This window comes from Dermochelys coriacea, chromosome 1, assembly GCF_009764565.3.
Source record: "Dermochelys coriacea isolate rDerCor1 chromosome 1, rDerCor1.pri.v4, whole genome shotgun sequence".
In the NCBI taxonomy this organism is placed as follows: domain Eukaryota; kingdom Metazoa; phylum Chordata; order Testudines; family Dermochelyidae; genus Dermochelys; species Dermochelys coriacea.
In genome coordinates, this window is record NC_050068.2 from 215,154,422 (window position 1) to 215,174,310 (window position 19,889).

General features: G+C 43.0%; 1 pseudogene; it reads left to right on the plus strand.

Annotated features, from left to right (window-relative positions):
• The first annotated feature begins 3,098 nt into the window (after positions 1-3,098).
• On the plus strand, positions 3,099-4,316 carry LOC119849630 (annotated as a pseudogene).
• The last annotated feature ends 15,573 nt before the right edge of the window (positions 4,317-19,889 follow it).

Sequence of the window (19,889 nt, forward strand, 5' to 3'; positions counted from 1 at the left end):
TTGTTTCAGAAGGGCAAAATAATGAATTTCTTTAGCTCATTCAGTTCTATTTTGGGGGGGACTTCTCACTTGTTTTTCACTAAAGAGCATCTGGAAGTGAATGTAACTTTAATCAGCTATATTGAAAAGAAGAAGAAAAAATATTTTGGGGAAAATAATCCTGGTAATAACTCCAATCAAGGCAAAACCTGAAACAGCACCTCTCTCCCATCTGTAGGAGTCCTTAGTATTAATGATCACTTTATAGCTCTCAAGTGCTTTGCAAACATTAACTCATTTATTGAAAGAAGCTTCATATAAAACAGATTTTCTTGATTTTCAAACTTTGGGGTTTTTTAGAAAATTCCTATTTGAAATTTGTTTTCAGTTTTTCTTCATCTGATGTGGCAAAAGGCTAAAATCAATAATATTTTATTTCATTTTAACTCCTGGCCTGGAGTCTCAATTTTCTTCAGAGCACATAAACAGGTGAGCAGTAGCAGTTAATTTAAAGTCATTTAATGCTGTTGGTTTCTTATGGTTTGCAGATTGAAATTAAATCAGATCATTATTAAATATATTTGCTATGTACTTGTCAGATGCAAAAGCAATTGAATATTATTTACTACTAATGAACATGGTTGACAGAGAGAACTCATCTACAATGATTTAAACATGTTTTGAGAGGCTGGAAAATAAACAACACACCTCTACAATATCCTATTAAGAAAGTGTCATTTAAAATTGTAATTTAAAATAATGGAAACCTGCTTTTTAAAAAAAAATATTTTTCACACAGATGAGAGAATTATCTTGCCACTTCTCTAAATACCAGTTCAAACTCCTGTTATTCTATCATTGCAACCCATGCAATTCTACAGAACTCACTTAGGCCCCTATGGTGCTACCTGAAAGCAGAATCTAGTCCTTACTTTGCAATGTATGGTCCAATCCTGCTTCTTTGCAAGTCAGAGCCAAAGGTGTCCATTCACTTCAATGGAAGCAGGACCAACCTTCCAGTCTCTTCCTTCCAGTGTAAATCCTTTCTCTCCCCCTTAACTCCATTCTCCTCCCTTACAGACCCATTACTGATGCTTGCCCCAGGGAATGTATTAGTTGCGGCTCTATTGTCTTAGCCCATGGGCTGCTGAATAGCCACAAGCAATAGTGATGTTGTGCTGCTGGCTGCCTGACAGATGGGGACTGCAAGGTGGGTAAGAGATTGCAAGGAGGGAAAGTGAGGCGGAGAGGGAAATAGAGAGACGCTCTTGTTTTCTTTGAGAAAACAAAGAATCAGCCCTTGAGGAGTGGAGGTAGAAAGGGGAGATGAAAGGTGAGTGTATTCTATGTAATTATTTGGTTTTTACAAAACCAGGACCACAATTCATGCATTCTCAATGCAAACACAGCTACACATGTAAAACACATGCATGCACAGCAAACACAACTACAAACATAAATACACATGCATGCGCATGCAAACACAGCTACATATGTAAACACATATGCATGCACATGCACCATGAAAAGAGAGGGTTAGTCACTATAAGTCAAATGGAAAAAAGATGAATAGATATGGTCAATATGCTAAATTCAGACTTTATTTGCACTGGCATAATCACAGTGCAGAGCCCCCAACAGCAGAAATGTGCCAAAGGACATGGGTGGTAGAGCCATGTGGCCACAAACTATTCTCCTTCATGGGCAATGAGGGTCAACCGTGCAGTACTGGCCAGGAAGGAGGCCTGCCTCAGGGTTGCTGAGGGCTTGCTTTAATTCACCATATGCTTTCAATAGCTTCCATTCCTGAGGCTTTTATGGAGCCCTGGCTATAAGGTGAAGCTGCTCCGGGCTCTCCAGGGTAACCCCAAGGCGGGGACGGTGGTGGTAACACAACCTGACATTCTTGCCGTGAATCTTCCCTGGGATGTAAGGACTTTGAGTAATTTATACTTCCCTGCACTAGTTTCACAGTATCTGGCTCAATGCCTGGGATTGCATTTTGATATTGGCCTTTACTTTGGGCAAAGAGAATCCAGTTAGTGTTTTTTTCTGCCTCTTAGTAGCATCTTGAGTTGACTTCTGGCCCTATCATCCAGCAGACAAGCAAAGAAACACTTTACATAAAAGGTGCAAGATAGAGAAAACTTAATTGTTCTTAGGTTCAACTCATATGCATCCTACTTCACTGCTGTCCTCTATGCATGACATGTCCTCCCAACCCATGTCTGGCAGGCCGCTGTCCTCTCTTCATTTAAAAACCACTAAAGGCCCCTTCTCCAGTTGATGGCCACACTAATAAGCCCAACAAATAATAAATATATAATATTAAATTTAAAATAATAAATTATCATACTGGAACTTCCACATCTCAGTTCCTGTGGCTTCTCTTTTCCGTCTGTCTTTGGTAGCTGTACTAGGGAAGGACTTTCTATATCTATCTATCTATCTATCTAGCTATCGATCGATCTATTCTATAATGTAGATAATCAAGCACTTAATAAACAATAAATAAATAAATATAACAATTTACCAGCTCTGATTGCTTTGATCTCACAGTTTAAGCAAGATCAGGCCTGTACCACACTTAGGTGGGAGATCTCCACATTGAACTCAGGATGCTACAAGAAGTGGTGATGGTGTTATAAGAGACAACCCAGTGATACTAGGAGACACTGTCATGAAGGAAGTGGTATGCAAACTAAGTAGCAGGCATTTTTCCTTGAGTCTGTACTGACCCCAATGCCCCAGCCTGGAGCCAGTGGGCACTGTGTCTCAGAAGAGACTTAAAATTGGTTTTCTGACTTCATGGTCAGTATAACCATTCCATTTATATTTTCCACAAGCCTAAAACTGTCTATGATAGTGTCCTGGTTGAAGTTTAGTGGAGATAATTGTTTTCACTGCTGCAGGGAACTAAAGAGTTACTTTGAGGTCCCATTCTGGTCTGTTTGTAGTGATGCTAGTGCTGAATTTTTTTCTGCAATCCACCCCACAAGACAGCTGCATTTTAGTATGTGGCAGAGTGATTCTATTTCCATTGTCTGTAAATTCCTTTGGGTTGAAAGGCCTTTATATTCTGCCATTGACATTTTCTCTTTCCTTTCCTGGTTAAGAATATGATGCTGGACCAGATGGATTTCTCAGACCCTCTCTGGGGTGCAGACTCTGACCAAGAATCCCTCACTGGGATTGAACTCAGGGGAGATGCTGCATCCTGGAAAACCGAGCCCTGACAGCGAAAATGGAGAAAATGCCAGGTCTGGGGGAGCAGCCAACCTGCAGCATCTGAGCCAGGGAAGAGAAACGACGGAGTCGGCGGGCTACAGCAAACTACCGCTCATCTCATGCCACCCGGGAGAGGAGCGAGTTGGAGGCATTCAACTAAGGCCTATGGGGAGCTCCGGCAGCTGTGCACCACTCTGCCCCCCAACAGAAACTCTCAAAGATTGAAGTCCCTCCGGCTGGCCATCTGCTATATCTCCTACCTCAGTCATGTTCTAGATATTTAGGGGGTGAGGGAAAAGGAGAGGGGAGAGAAAGGAAGAAAGAGTGAGTGCGATTATTTATTTATTTATTCATGCATTAATTATTAAGATCAGTGCTTAGTGCTGTGCAAAACATAAAAAAGTCATGGTCCAGGACACCTGAAGCTTCCGGTTAAATTCTGGCATCAGCTGCTCATGCTTAGCTCCCAGTGAATTCAGCTGGAGTTTTCTGTGTATTAGTGAAGGCAGAGCGTGGCCCTTCCAGTCTAAGCAAGACAGTACAGTTCAAACACAGCAGAAGATGGGAATCTGAAGAGCCCTCACTCCTCACGAAGAGTATCAGATGATGATCTTCTGAGGGAGAGGGAGCAGACTACAAAGAATATCAGAGGGAATCTGAAAATTGAAGGACAAAGGATAAATTCTGCCTCCTTGAAAGTCCATCTCTTCCTTTTGAAGTCTCCAGGGAGACAATGCTCTCAGTGATATGTTATGAGTCATCAATTATAAAACAAAAGCACACATCAGAGAGGATTGTTTCGGGGACAAGAGAGAAGGAAAAAGATTCAGGAGACACACACGCACTAGTCAAAGAGACAGGAGCTCTGTAATAGCTTTTAGACCCTAAGTCTTCTGGTTTTTTCCCTCTTGGCTCTGTCTATACTTGTCAACAAGGCAAGGATATCATAACAAATCACAGTTAAGATCAGAGACAACAGGAAGGAGGAAAGGTTTTGCTTCATAAACTACCTTGTGGCTGCATTCAAATCGCTCTTATTTAGAATTGACATTATTTAGCCTTAGTTTCTATTCAAGTGTAGTTTACAAGCAGAAAAGTGACTCTGTAAAAATGACATTGTAGAGATTGCAGAGTCATTCTCTCCGTTGCCACTTAGAAATTTCCACTGAAACAAATGTAGATAAATAATGGAAAAGATTTTATGTGACTTTTTTTTCTGTTTTCTCTCTAAGGGCCTGATTGTTCTCTCAGTTACATCAGATTTACACCAGTGAAACTCCACTGACTTCAGCTGGGTTACTCCTGATATACACCAGTATTAGAGCAGAATCATGCCCTAGGGTTTCCCAATCAAACCTGTTTCAGTTTATATGTCTCAAAATCCAACTAGCCAATCATTGCACCCTCAGCAAGTTTGCAGATGACGCTAAGCTGGGGAGAGGGGTAACTATATTGGAGGATACGGATAGGGTCCAGCGTGACCTAGACAAATTGGAGGATTGGGCTAAAAGAAATCCAATGAGGTTCAACAAGGACAATGTGCAGAGTCCTGCACTTAGGACGGAAGAATCCCATGCACTGCTACTGGCTGGGGACCGACTGGCTAAGCGGACAGTTCTGCAGAAAAGGACCTGAGGATTACAGTGGACGAGAAGCTGGATATGAATCAATGGTATGCCCTTGTTGTCAGGAAGGTTAACAGCTATTCGGCTGCATTAGTAGGAGTGGTTGCCAGCAGATCAAGGGAAGTGATTATTCCCCTCTATTCACCACTGGTGAGCCATATCTGGAGTATTGCATCCAGTTTTGGGGCCCCACTACAGAAAGGATGTGGATAAATTGGAGAGAGTCCAGCGGAGGGCAACAAAATGATCAGGGGGCTGGGGCACATGACTCATCCACACAAAGTCAATTACTAACCTCTTTAAGAACCTTAGTACCTCATTTACTATACCTCTTAAAGCTCTGTATGCCATGGTTTACAATTCAAAAATTGATTTTTTTTCATTGCCCAAGGTTTCATGCTTCAACCTCAAACTTGAGAGCTGAAAATCCATGTATGTATTTTCTGCTTCTTCATTATCACCAGCAGCTGCTATGGCAATTTAGAAGCTCTTTCAATTAATGAATAGTAAAAATATCACAATCCAAATTAATTAATTGAATTAGAGGGGACATGAAGCAGAAGAAGTTACTCTCATAGCTTTTTTAACTCTGCAGCATTAATGTTTAAGGAACATGCATGTGTCAGCAGATGGAGTGTAAGATGCATCAGGCACGGATTTGTTGAGTTAGAGTTTTTAAGGTCAGGCTTGACAAGCCCTGGCTGGATGATTTAACTGGGACTTGGTCCTGCTTTGAGCAGGGGGTGGACTAGATGACCTTCTGTGGTCCCTTCCAACCCTGATATTCTATGATTCTATGATTCTATGAAGGTGCCATTCTGTTTATTTTCTGAAATTAACAATAATGACAAGATTGGGAGGTGGGTGTATGTAAAACCAAATATATTTTTAACTTGTTTAAATAGAAAAATTGTTGGTAAAAATTGTCAGATTGTTGCAGATATAAAATCACAACTGATGTTTTTACTATTGTTACATTGTTCTGTGTCAAGGAGCAGAAGCAACAGTGCAGTCTTTGCACAAAGTAAAGAAACAAAGGATCTGAGTATCAGGGCTGGCCTTATGGACAGGCAATCAGGGAAGCTGCCATAGTGAATTTCCAGGGCCCATTTTTTTGTTTGTTTTTTGGTTTTTTTTTGCTTGCTGCTTAGGGACCACTGAAAATGTTTTTCCACCCTGGTACCCCCCAGCCTTCTGAGTATCTCCCTCTGAGGAGAATTTCTGATAAGATCAAAGGGCTTGCAAAATCAGGCTCAAACTGTAAACTCTTAAAGGCATCAGAAATAACCAAGGTATATGGAAGTAAAACAATCTTTTTTTAAAAAAGTACCATCACAATAACATTCATTAGCCACCTCCATGGTACCTCAGAATTGAGGACAGGACTGAATTGTCCTTGCACACTGACTTCCCTTCACATCTCTAGAGGTGATTTTTCCATCTCAGTTTCAAGGTACATTGGTGGAACAATGTGAGAGCATCTTACATTGCTACTGCCCATGCTATAGCTGTTCTGAGACCTAAACAGAAAACTTCAGTGTTCAAGGGCTGCTGATCCTATATATATATATATACATTAAAAGAGAGAGAAAAATCTAAAGTAGCAATAAAATATGACAGTTACTGACTTCTCTCTTGCCATTTCCTTATACCAGGGTTGCCAACCTTTATAGCCTTCTTCTAAAACTCTATGATTGGTACTCCAGGCTGTCATGCAGATTGGTTCTCTCAGAGGCCCCACTGATATCTGGTCCATGTACCAAGTTTTTGATCTCCCCATTGGTCATCTTCCGTTGCAAAATCCATCCTACCGATATAATTCTCCTTTCTCCGCTGAATATGCCCATGCCAGCAGAGCCTAGCGTCCTTCAACTTCTCTGCATTTGCAGCAACCCGCTTTAGACCCCCTCACATTTTGTTTTGTTTCCTGTTACCGAGCATCCAACCATTTGACCATCTCAACATCTTCATTTCCATGGTGGAGAGCAGCCTGATTTCCTTTCTTGTGGCTGGCCAAGTCTCTGTTCTGGATGTTAGGATCGGTCAAATTACAGTTTATACTCTCTCCATCTTTAACTTTATTGGCACTTTTTTGTCACAGGGAACTGGGATCATCTCCTGCCATTTACACCACACAGCTTTAATATGATGCCAGCACCTCTGAAGAGAGCAGCAGCAACAACAACCATTAATTCTAGGTATTTAAATCATTTCACTCATCTAAGCTCTCTGCTGTGATACCCTTATGGTGAGTCCTGTTATCATAGCCTCGGGATTACCAATCTCCACTCAAAACCCAGCCCGCTCAAAGCTATCTTGCTACTCTTCAAAAGATCTCGCAATCTTCTGCACTAATCACAATATTGAACATTTTTTCAAGTTGAAGCATTTCTTGGAATCAACAGTGTGTGAAAGGAAAGTCAGAGAAATATAGCAAATAAGGGATGGAAATGACTTATTGCAGCCATTCACATTTTATCCATAGCTGCTCTCATGGCCAAAGAGGGATTGTTCTCTGTAGTACATTCTCCAGGGCCTAGTTTTAAAGGACTTGAGAAATGATTTGCATCAGCAGAGCAGTGGACAAAAAAGAGGGATTTAGGTGGACACAGAAATTTTAAAAAGGAAGGAATAAAAAGAAAGAAGAATTCTATTGCTTATACAGAACAGGGAACCTTGTCACCATGTTACAACTATTTCTGCTTTCTTTACCTCCCCATAACAGTTTGTGATTTGGTGGCCGACATTGGAAAAAAAAATATTTAATTCAACCCGTATTTTAACTAATCGACTATTAATGTGATGTTAATTCATCTCCTGATATTCTAATTCTTGCTCATCTCATTGAAGCCCCCCCTGACACATTTTTTTTTCAGAGGCAAGGGTCAAAGTTCTGATTTAAAAACACCATTGTCAAGCCAGAGTAACTCCATTGAAGTCAGTGCACTTATTCCAGATTCTGAGCCAAAGTTTGACCCCATTTAGTATTAATGAGAATTCTGACACTAATGTCAGTGGGATTATGATTTGGCCACCTTGATACCTATTTAACTGAGAGCAGAATCTGGCCCACGTTGTTTAAGCAGCTTTTCTATTTTCTTTTTAATGCATGTATACTGTAAAATATAATATTCATGTTCATGGGTGGAAATTTAAGAATAGCAAAAGGGTAAAACATTGTAATTGAAATTTTTTCCAGCCATGATGTGTGCATTTGTGATTGCTGTTTTGTCCTTCGATGTTTTGTGAATGACATATGCTGGGTGGTTCCTTTCCAGGGTCGTCTGTGTGTTTGTTTTACTAGGTGATTGTTCTGTTTCACTGCGGAGGCAGGGTGGGGGGAGTAAAAAAACTTGATAAATGATCAAAAGGGAGCATTCCTGGTTTAGTCTCTGGTGAAATGTGTTATTTTCCTTAAGGCCTGATTCTTCTATCACACAACTGTAAAATCAGCAGTAACTCCCATGCTGTGAATGAATTAAGTCCAGGCAGATCCGAGGGTTAGCTTATTAAATCTCAACCAACTCTTCCCTTGGTAGCTTTGTGGTCTCACTGAGGACCCATTCAGTGCTTGATATTTTAGTAGATGGTTGCAAGAATACAGTCTGTAGGTACCATCTGTAAAGTCCTTTGGATCCTTTGGGATGAAAGGAACTGAAGTAATGTATCGAATTATTATTAATTATCATTGCCTCAAATTCACATTGCAAATTCCTCAGCAAAACTATACATTCCCAGGAGCTTGCTCCTTTCTCTTGACAACCCCAAACAATGCTGTGCCAAAAGGCCATGGGTCAAATTTTCAAATGTATCTAAGAAACTTAGATTTCAGAGTAGCAGCCATGTTAGTCTGTATCCGCAAAAAGAAAAGGAGTACTTGTGGCACCTTAGAGACTAACAAATTTATTTGAGCATAAGCTTTCGTGAGTTGTAGCTCACGAAAGCTTATGCTCAAATAAATTTGTTAGTCTCTAAGGTGCCACAAGTACTCCTTTTCTTTTTCTAAGAACCTTAGGAGCCTATGACCCATTTTCAGAAGTGATTTAGGCATTTAGGGGCAGATTTTTAAAGGCCTTTAAGTGGCTAAACTTGCTGATTGGGGCCTCTTGGATTTTCAAAAGCACCTAGATGCTTAAATACCATTAGGTCCTAAAATGCAGATTTTCAAAGGTATTTAGGAATTGCTCTGCTTACTGTTGCCTAAGTGATTTAGATGGCTAAATCCCATTTTCAAAAGTGACTCAAGAACCTAAGGCTGGTCTATACTTAAAATTTAGGTCAACCTAGCTGTATTGCTCAGGGATGTGAATTTCACATTCTTAGCACCATAGTTAAACTGACCCCCAGCGTAGATGTGCCTAGGTTGATGGAAGCATTCTTCCATCAACCTAGCTTCTGCCCCTCAGGGAGGTGGATTACCTGTATCAATGGAAAAAAAACCCTTCTGTCACTGAAGAAAATGTTCTATACTGGCAGTGTAGCATATCTGTAGACTAGATATGCCCCAAATCTCATTGAATGTACATGGCTGAAATGGGATTTAGCCATCTAAGTCACTGAGGTCCAGAGTCTCAAAGATATTTAGGCTCCTAACTTGCCACTGAAATCAATGCAAGTTAGGAGCCTGTATACCTTTGAGGATCTGAGCCTTAGGTCTTGCAACACTGAACAGAGCAAAGTCTATGGCTTGTGTACCCAAATCCCTTTTGAAAATGGGATTTAGGCTCCTAAATCACTGATACACATTTGAACATTTTACTCAAACTTCTTCTGTCCTTGGAACCTTGTCAAATAAATCAGCTAATAAAAATATATAGGCTGCCAAAAAAAAAAAATCAAGAGAAAAAGAGCCATTGCCCTCATATGTAGGAGGGGAGGAAAATTCAAAAGATATTTCCCCAGTCCTGCTTTGAGATTTTTAAAAAAAAAAAATATATATATATATATATATATATATATAATATTGAAAAAAGGCACAGTTAAACGCATCAATGAGCCATGAAAAAAAGCTGGTCTCACAGTAAGTTAATTAACATTCTACTGATATTCTACTAGAGAAGAAGCTGCATTAATCTTGTGGGTTCACAGAATGTCAAAATTGGGAAACTTGTGGTCACAAACAAGGCCAAGTATTTGTTTAAATAATGGAAGAGAAGATATATACATAGAGGCTAGTTTTTAGAACCAAGCACCAAAGAGTATGACAACACGGCATATTAGAGCGAGTAGGAGCAAGCCTCCCAACCTGGGTTGACAGCCTAGGGCCAGCGGGGCTCGTGCTTGAGCACTAAAGATAGCTGTATAGACAGTGTTTGAAGTTGTGGCTCAGCAGGAGCTTGAGTTCTGAAGTCTAGGGAATGATGTAGATTTCAGAGCCTTGGTCCAAACCGAGCTGCAACATCAAAGGACTGTCTATACAACTATTTTTAAAGCACTAGCATGATTCCAGGTCTGTCAGGCTGGTACGAGAGACTTGCTCCTGCTGTCTCTAAAATGCTCTGTAGATGTACCTTATAAGAGAGTGTAGTCTTGTGATTAGAATGGAGTTCTAAGAGTCAGACTAGTCTGGGTTCTATTTCTGGCTCTGCCATTGCCTCACTGTGTGGCCTTGGGCAAGTCACATCACCTTTTTTGTGCCTCAGTTTCCCCATCAGTAAAAATGGGGCTACTAATATTCACCTACCTCACAGGAGTGTTGTGACGCTAATTCATCAATATTTGTGAAGTACTTTTCATATAAATGGTGCCATAGAAGTATAAGTAGAAAAACATAATATGAAAAGCCAGATTCACCATTCAGTTTTGTGCTTCTGTAAATGCATTGATTCCAATGAATTTATGCTGATGCAGAACTGGAATAGTGCAGGGGTAAGTCAGGCCTGAAATGTCCAGACCTTGCATCTGGACACTAAAACTGAAACTGTAAATGTCTTAAAATTGGGCTCACACTCCATTATCCAAAGATTTTTTTAGAAAAATCTTTTACAAGGATTTCTCTTGCTATATCTCAGTTGGTTTTATTTACTGTATTTATATAAAATGCAAGATTTTTGTAGTGAAAAATACAGCCTGGTTTGTATTGTTGTTTTAATCATCGTTTAGAAAATACATTTTTAAAATTACAGTGAAACTTGACTTTTGTTTTCCTGGGTTTGGTTAATTCTGCTGTACTCATTGCATGGACCTCAACTTGGTACATTTCATTCATTGGTGCATAATCCCTTGATCTAATTTTATCAATCTGTTTATTTAGGTATTTATACCAGGCTCCTTATTGTAATATCTGAGTGTGACAGTTCTTGGGGTCTGTGAGTCACCTTCTATCCACTGCCTCTAGTGTGAGAGAGATTTGCTTGTGCTTAACTGGATGCCAGGTCCCTGACACCCCTAGTCTGTGCACTACACTATTACGCTCTTCTGGGCTATGCCAGCCCTTACTTTGCCTTGCAGGTTAACAATAAGTTTATCCCAGTCCTCAAGCTCCTTTGAAGCATTCCTCTATAGTGTCCAGTCCTTTATCCATTGAATGCTCACAGAAATACCAGATCTGCTGTCCCCAAGGGAAAAGTGTACACACCAGCTTGAATGATTCAACTCAGGATCAGCATCTGGCTTAATACCACAGCACTGAGATATACTTAGAGTAAAGAAAAGAATAAGTTTATTACCAAAGATTCAAGACATAGTGAGTAAGGAAAGTGGAAACAAAAGGTTAACATAAAACAAAACCACAACATGGTTTCTAGAGACTAAATTTAATCTAACATGCTAACCTCCTGTCTGAAGCAGTCTTATCTCACCCAGGGTCTTCTGCAGCATTTCTAGCTTAAACTGGTTGGGCTCCTGTTTTCATGAATGTAAACACACTGCCTACTTACTTCCTACTTGCAGCATGACAGAGTGTCGTCTTTGTTCCCCAAATATAGTCCAGCAAACCTTTTAAGTGTATCTCAAGATAAGGTTCTCTTCCTCCATTGTGTCCTAAATCTGCATTTTGCTTAGATAGGTAGTGGGGGACCCATTGTTCATGAGACAATGCTTAATTTATATTTCAACAGAGAGACGTGAATAAATATTCCTAGCCTGACAGAAAACCCATTTGTCAATTCTACTTTGATACAGTCTTTGAAACATTCTTTCAATATGTATACATAGCTCCTTACATAGAAACTGTACATACATCTCACAATGATATCAATGATGAGTGTGACCCCAGCTTTAATTTGAGACCTCCCATGACATTCTTTTGGTGAACCAGAATGTACATACCAAAATGAGGACATTCTTTTAGCCCCGTCCTTGGGTCACACTGAACACCTGGCCCAAGAACACAAGTGGGGAGAGGAAGGATGATGAAGGGGTTAGGATATTAGCCTGAGACTTGGGAAGAGTTCTACTTCAAGTCCCTGCTCTGTCACAGACCTTGGCACTTAGGGCTAGATTCACAAAAGGACTTAGGTGTCTAAGTCATAAAAACCCTGCTCAGATATCTCTCAGCACTTAAATTTTTGCAGTAAAAGTTCCCTAGGTACCTATGTTTCTGCTTTTCAGCATGTGCACAGCATGTGTGTGGGTGCTTATGCCTCAGAACAATGCTCAACTTGGGGGAAGATAGGTGTTGCTCTGCCTAACTCACCTGCAGCGCCTGCTAGGCAAGGTCTGAACATGCTTACCGGATCAGGTGCTGCAGGTGAGTTAGGTAGACTTCCCTCATAGTCTTTAGCCTGATAGTTAGGGCCGGGGTGAAAGTAGGTGGTACGGGCCGGTATAGTGTACCAGTAAAAAAAAAGTGCTGCTGGAACTGGCCCATACAGCTGACTTTTGCACCCCGTGTCAGCGGCCCTGCTGGGTCTCTAGCGGCAGGGCTGCCAATGGGGAGGTGCAAAAGGGGCAGCGACGTTAAAGCTCTGCCACGTCAAAGGACCCTGCTTAAAGTCATCGTCGTCCCTCCCCCGGGCCACTGACGGGTGTTGGAGGGGCGGAAGGAGCAGCTGCCCCGGGGCTGGTGATTTAAAGGGTCTGGGTCTCCGCCGCCACTGCCACTACCACAGCAGTGGCCAGAGCCCTTGGCCCTTTAAATCGCTGCTGGAGCCCCGGGCGGTGCGGGCCAGGCAGTGCAGATGGGCTGGCTAGGAGATGCTGCCCCCCCAGCCCCACCCATTCCACACAAGGCCTCGCCCCTTCGGGGTGGGGCAGAGCCAGCCCCCATGTCAGTAAGAGTTCCATTTTACTTTCACCCCTGGTTAGGGCACTCACATGGGATGCAGGACACCCCTGGTTCAAGTTCCTCTTGCACGTGAGGGGGAGAAAGGGTTAAACAGTGACTTGCTACTCTTAGGGGAGTGGCCTAACCACTGGGCTATGGGACATTCTGATGTGGGAGTCCCTCAGTCTCTCCTGTTAAAGCTGTTTCACTTTGGATAATAAATAAGAGTCTTGGGAACAGGATCCTGGATCTCCCACTTTTCTGAAGGGAGTGTTCCCACCACCAGATCACAGAATCATTCTCATGCTGTTTGCTTGCTCTCTCTGTCCCATGATTCTTTCATTTGTTATACACTCTCTGTAAGCAAGAAGAGGATATGTGTATGCCCGTGTGTTGTAAGGCAGGTACCTTCTTGTGAGCGTGCTGTGTTCCTTTCACCCACCTATTCTCCGTCTTTCCTGAATCCACATCTGTTCAGTGAGTGTGTGTTGTGTATTTACTTCTCCTGTGTTTCCTGGCTGGTTCACATTCCCCAGCAGCGCCTTTTTCTTCATGGGAGTTGGTATTTGTGTCGATTTGGGTGTGGCGTAGCTAGGGATGTAAAATGTTAACAGACCTTAACCATTAACCCTGGCCGCACTGTGCTGGCCAAATTCCAGGCTTGGCTCCCTCATCATGCTGGACCCAGAACCACATTGGCTGGATGTGTTGGCCAGACCCTGGCCCGAGCCCCGGCCATGCCAGCCAGCCCTCGGCCCTGGTTGCGCCACTCTGGACTCCAACCACGCTGGCCAGCCCCCAGACCCAGCCCTTGCTTCGCTGGCCAGAGCAACCCCAGCCCCTCTCCCTTTAATTGATTAACCATTTAATGGATAGAATTTTAATGGTTTAAATGGTTAACTTTTTAAATATTTTTTACATCCCTAGTGTGGAGGTTTTTTTCCCTCTTCTTTCCCTACTGCTTACACTTCTGCAGAGTCCCTTAAACTGTGTGAGGAGGCTTCTGTATGTCCATGCACAAGGGGGGAGGGCAAGCAGGGGCACAGCCCCTGCCCCCCCCCCAATAATTGTTGGGAGCACAGAACTACTCCAGCCCCTGGCTGGGTCTGCAGTGGCAGGGGGGTGAGTGAGCTGCTCCTCCCAGCCCTGGGGCTGCAGAGGGATAGGGGGGTGGGAGTCAGGGAAGAGCGAGCTCCTTCCAGGGTGCGGGGGAGGTAGGGTGAGTGAGCTCCTGCGAGTGGGGTGGCAGGGGACACAGAACATGCTCCCCCAAAAGGGGTCAAAGTAAAATGTCTGCACATGCCCCTGTGTATGCAGGTGTGTGGTGTGCTTTGCTGTGTTGCGTGTGTGTTTCCTCCTTTGCTTTCTCACCATTATTCATTTCCCTAGACTATTCTCTGTTTTGTTTGTGTATGTTGTGCTCTCTGTGTGTATAGTGAATTTCCTTCCCTTTCATTTCCCTTCTGCTAAATGTGTGCGGTGTGTGCTGCTTTGGATGTATTGCCTCCTCTACTGCAGTTATACATTTACCTGTGCTGTGTGTGAATGGTCCCAGTGAGTTTCTTTGCGGTGGTGAGTGTGCTGTGTGAATGTATGTGTTTGATGTGGGGTGTGTGTAGGTGAGTGTGGCATATGAATGTGTGTATATTTTATGAGGTGTGTGGGTAATGTGCATATGGTTGATGTGGTGAGTGTGGTGTGTGAATGACTGCATGGCTGGTGCGGGGAATGTGTGTATGTCTGATGTGGTCAGTGAGTGGGCGTATGTCTGATGTGGTGTGTTTATTTTTTATTTCCACTCACTCCCCACAGCCCTGCATCCTGCTCTGTTGGCGATGAAACCCCACTTCCCCTGGGAAAGGAGGCAGGTGCTGCTGCTCCAGGCTGCTGAATGGCAGCAAATCATGGAACCTTCTGTCACCTCCTCAGGGAGACAACAGGAGGGCAGGGGAGGCAGCAACACCAAATGGAAAAAAACCCTCTCTGGGGTGTGCTGGTCCCCAGAAATCCTGTTGCACATCCTTACCCTCAGTCAAACAAACACCAGCTAGAGAAATAACCAGAGAGAAGAGACAGAGAATAAATCTCTCCATGTTAACCCTTTAAAATGGGTTTTTGATGGAAGTGGGTTGAGGGCTTGCATGGTGGAGGGAGATGACACTTTCTGATTCTCCTCCGAACTGCCTTGGAAAATTCTCCAATCCAGTCGTTCACAATGCCTCTCACCTGCCTGACCGTTCCCTTTGTGGTCCACTGGGCATATATACCTTCCTAGCCCAACTGGCAGCAGAAGATGGAGGGTATGGCTGAGGGGATCAATCAAGGAAGGCTTCCGGCAGCAGGGAAAAGGACTGCAAGGGGGAATGCACAAAGATTTGGTGGATGCCTTGGCAGCCGAGAGACAGGTTGCATGGTGACATTATGTGCTGTGATGACAGTGGGGAGAATGGAGATGAGGCAAGATCTCCTGTTTACTAAAGGTGGGAAACACAGCCCTGCTAGTGAGGAACTGATCTGCATGCCCTTGCCCCAGTCACATGTTACAAAAGTTAGACCTCTGTCAGGTCACAGAGATCTGTCTTCTCTACCTTAGTCTTCACTGAGACTGGCTCTTGTCCCATGGAGCCAAGCAATATCAGAGGAGAGCGGTGTGTGTTTGTGTGGTGAAGGGGTGCTCTAGCTGTGGGAAGGCAGGTTGAATATAAGAGGACGGTATTGGTAGTAGATCAAGAAGAGTAGTATGGGAGCACTTATCTAGGGGAGTAGGCAGGATTTCTCACCATGAGGTAATTGGGCTACAGGGGGATTGCCAGTACAGAACTGGGCAAGTTTTCCAACTTCAGAAAAGTAATTTAAGTTTAGAATGCTTGTCCAGGGGATTGTGGAGTGCTTATGCAGAAAGGGAAGGTAGGCCAAGTTAGTAATTGCTGGATACAATAGCCCAAACCCCTTTGGCTTCTCTGGTTGTAGTAATACATTCATCTCCAGATTAGGGATGCCTGTACCTTGGATGGTTATTTACACCCATGCAATTTAGGAAATTAATAGGCAGCAGGTTTAAACCAAACAAAAGGAAGTAGTTCTTAACACAAGACACAGTCAACCTGTGGAACTCATTGCCAGGGGATGTTGTGAAGGCCAAAACAAAGGGTTCAAAAAAGAACTAGATACGTTCATGGAGGATAGGTTCATCAATGGCTATTAGCCAGGATTGGCAGGGATGCAACATCCTGCTCTGAGTGTCCCTAGTCTCTGTTTGCCAAAAGCTAGGAGTTGATGACAGGGGATGGATCACTTGATGATTGCCTGTTCTGTTCATTCCCTCTGAAGCACCTGGCATTGGCCACTGTTGGAAGACAGGATACTGGGCTAGATAGACCATTGGTCTGACCAAGTATGGCTGTTCTTATGAGTAAAATGCTACAAAACCAGAATGCTCCACTCATTCACATACACTGGTGGTAGCATTTTTACACCCACTTTGCATAGCTGTAAATAACCATCCAAGGTGCAATGGTGGGGAGAGAACCAGGCTCCTATTCTCCAAAGGTCATTCATCTGGAAATCGCCAGTTCTGCAAAACTTAAATGAATTTATTCTCTTAAGTATGTCTGAGTGTTTCCAGGAGCTTTGAAATTCCTGGGACAAGTAGTATTGCAGAGTTAAAAAGTCATGAGTCAGGCCCGCAAGAAATCATAAGATTGTCTTAATGAACATGAGATTTTAAAAAAATAATAAATATTTGCCTTCTGGTTTCAGAGCCTTTATAAGGTGAGGAACAGCTCACTTCATCGGATGCATCGGAAGTGAGCTGTAGCTCACGAAAGCTTATGCTCTAATAAATTTGTTAGTCTCTAAGGTGCCACCGGTACTCCTTTTCTTTTTGCGAATACAGACTAACACGGCTGCTACTCTGAAACACCTTTATAAGGTGCATTCACTTCATATTTTCAAGCTTTTCTTTGAAGTCATGAGGGCTGGAAACTTACCTTTTTCAGTAAAATCTGCAGCTCTTATGAAATAACAGGACTCCATACACTTTAAGGAAAACATCAAATATCATGAGACTTGGGATAAAAATCACAAGAGTTGGCAACACAAAGAAAGATGCTGAAATCCCATGATCCCTCACACTCACTCATGCTTTATCTGTGTCGGTCCTGCAGGTGTCTCCGCATCAGAGAGAAGACCCATCCTAGTTTGTGATTTATCCAGGGAGGAAGGACTATTACAGTCCCACCACAACCTGAATGTATGGGAGATTTACACCTGATGCACCCTTTCAGGAGTCAGAACCTTTTCTTTTTCTCAGTACACAAAATGTGTAATTGTCTTTTTCTTTAAATTGTATTTAAACTAAAATGCTGTCAATTTCCTTAACATAGTTGAGAAGCTACTTTGTTGACAGGATTCTATTCACAGTGGGACCAGGTGGGGAGGTAGCAGCTATCAGCCCTGACACAATTTTAATTTCCCTTGGCTCCATGTTGGCCTTTCCCCGCTAGTCCACCTCTTTGTCTGTTTGAAATGAATCATTGACCCCATGAGAAAAGGGTCCCAGGTGCAGATATATGAGCCAAGGCAGCTTGTTAATTATCCAACCTCTCTTAACCAGAAGGGTCCTCAGCTTCCTTTGGGTCTCTCTCTCTCCAAGCCAATTTCAATAAATCTATTGGCATGATATGGTAGACAAGTGTTCCCAAAGTCCAGTATCCATGCACAAGATGAGATTTGACATATTTATGAAGTAAATCAGGTTTCTCAAAGGTGTCCATTTTGCATTTTTCTTTTTCTTTCTTTCTTTCTTTCTTTCTTTCTGTTTGGATACATCTATGCTATGGCCTTGACCAGATTTCACTAATGCAAAGAGAAAGTGGGACAGGGACAGACACACAAACCTCACTGACACACAGTTATGTTGCAAAAAAGATGCTGTGTGTACCACAACATCTCTCCCCCTTTTCTGTTTTAACCGTGTCAGAGGAGTGTGTTGCAAACTGGTTAGAAAAATACAGATGTGCTTGTAGACAAAATGTGGGTCCATAACAACAGCTTTGACAGTGAACCCAGTTACCACACAGTTCAGAACTGCACTATTGAGAACATGAGGGGAGGGATGGTTCAGTGGTTTGAGCATTAGCCTACGAAACCCAGACTTGTGAGTTCAATCCTTGAGGGGGGCCATTTAGGGATCTGGGGGAAAAAATGGGGATTTGCCCTGCTTTGAGCAGGGAGTTAGACTAGATGACCTCCTGAGATCCCTGATGCTCTATGAGTCCAGCTAACTGAGTCAGCAAGACTTAACTGTCCCTGAACCTACTGCAGCTTTTCTCTGTCCAGAGTCATGATCAAATCCCATTTATACCACAGGATGGAACTGTGTTTTAATCATAATAGAGGACACTAGCATAGCAACCATTTGTTCTAGATGGGCCCTTTGTTTACATTATGGAGGAAGCAGAATTTATTTCCAGTCTCAAAAGACATCATGACAAAAAGTAAAAGCTTAACGTTGGTCTATGTTTCCACTCTGAAAACGACATAAAATTGGCCCCTTCTTACACAGCAGCCCAGCTGCCTGTGTGTATGTCACAGCTGTAGACCTTAGTGATCAGAATAAGTTTTTATTCTCTTCCCGTTGGCCCTGTAGAGTCAGTGCAGCTCAGAGGCACGGCCCTGATCCTCAAAGGTATTTAGGTGCCTAATTTCTATTGAAATAATGGGAGTTAGACACCTATATACCTCTGAGGATCTGGGGCCAAGAGCCTCTTCCTTCCTGTGCATCACCAACACAATTGTTTACTAAGTTCCTATCAGTTATATCTGTGCAAACCCACTGCTGATTGTGGAGATGCACAGGTGTCACCAAGACCCTAGTTTGGCAGGGAGAATCTTTATTAGTGGTGATGGTCAAAATGGAAACAGTCCAGTTTCATTCTCAGGTCCCAGGCTGAGTCAGGGCCAGCAGTTAAAACATAACCTTTTGACTTGTGAACTCATCAAACCATAGAAGATTGGGGTTGAAAGAGACCTCAGGAGGACCAATCCCCAACTAAATCATCCCGGCCAGGGCTTTGTCAAGCTGGGACTTAAAAACCTCTAAGGATGGAGATTCCACTACCTGCCTAGGTAACCCATTCCACTGCTTCACCACCCTCCATTGAGCAGGTTTGATGCAGTTAATGAGTGATAATGAACAAGGAGCCCCACAGTCCCCAACTTCCATTGTGCCTCCTTCCTTCCTGGCTCACCACTACTTCATACACTTGGCAGGCAGGGAAGAAGAGAGGTCCTGGCTACCACCACTGCAGGTCCATATTTGCATGGCAAGGCAAAGAGTGGGCCTTAGCCCACCACTGTCTCTACCATTCTTTGGGAAGGCTGAAGCCTACGACTCGGCCTACCACAAATCCCAGTCTGTGGTGTATTTGCAGAGCGCTCCCCTGTTCACTGTTGCTTGATTTGCTTACTACACTTCAAGTAGTAGAGAATGGCCCAGCACATACCACTCTACAAAGTCCTCACACACTGCTTAGTCCTTAATGAATCATAGTTATGCCATAGTGAACAGCTAGGTGGGGAGATGGATATAAATATGACGATCTATGTATCATCCAGAGGGGAAGGGATACACTCATTGTCCCTCTCTCTCTCTCTCTCTCTCTCTCTCTCTCTCTCTCTCACACTCACACACACACACACACCACGTGAAGGGAACTCTGGTATGTTATGAAAGGGAAGAAATGATTTATTACTCTGGTATATCCTGTCCAGTGGGAGGCAGTGCCATTTTCAGTGACAAACAAAAGTATTACAGCCAACTGCATTTAATATCCAGCCCAGAGCAAGCC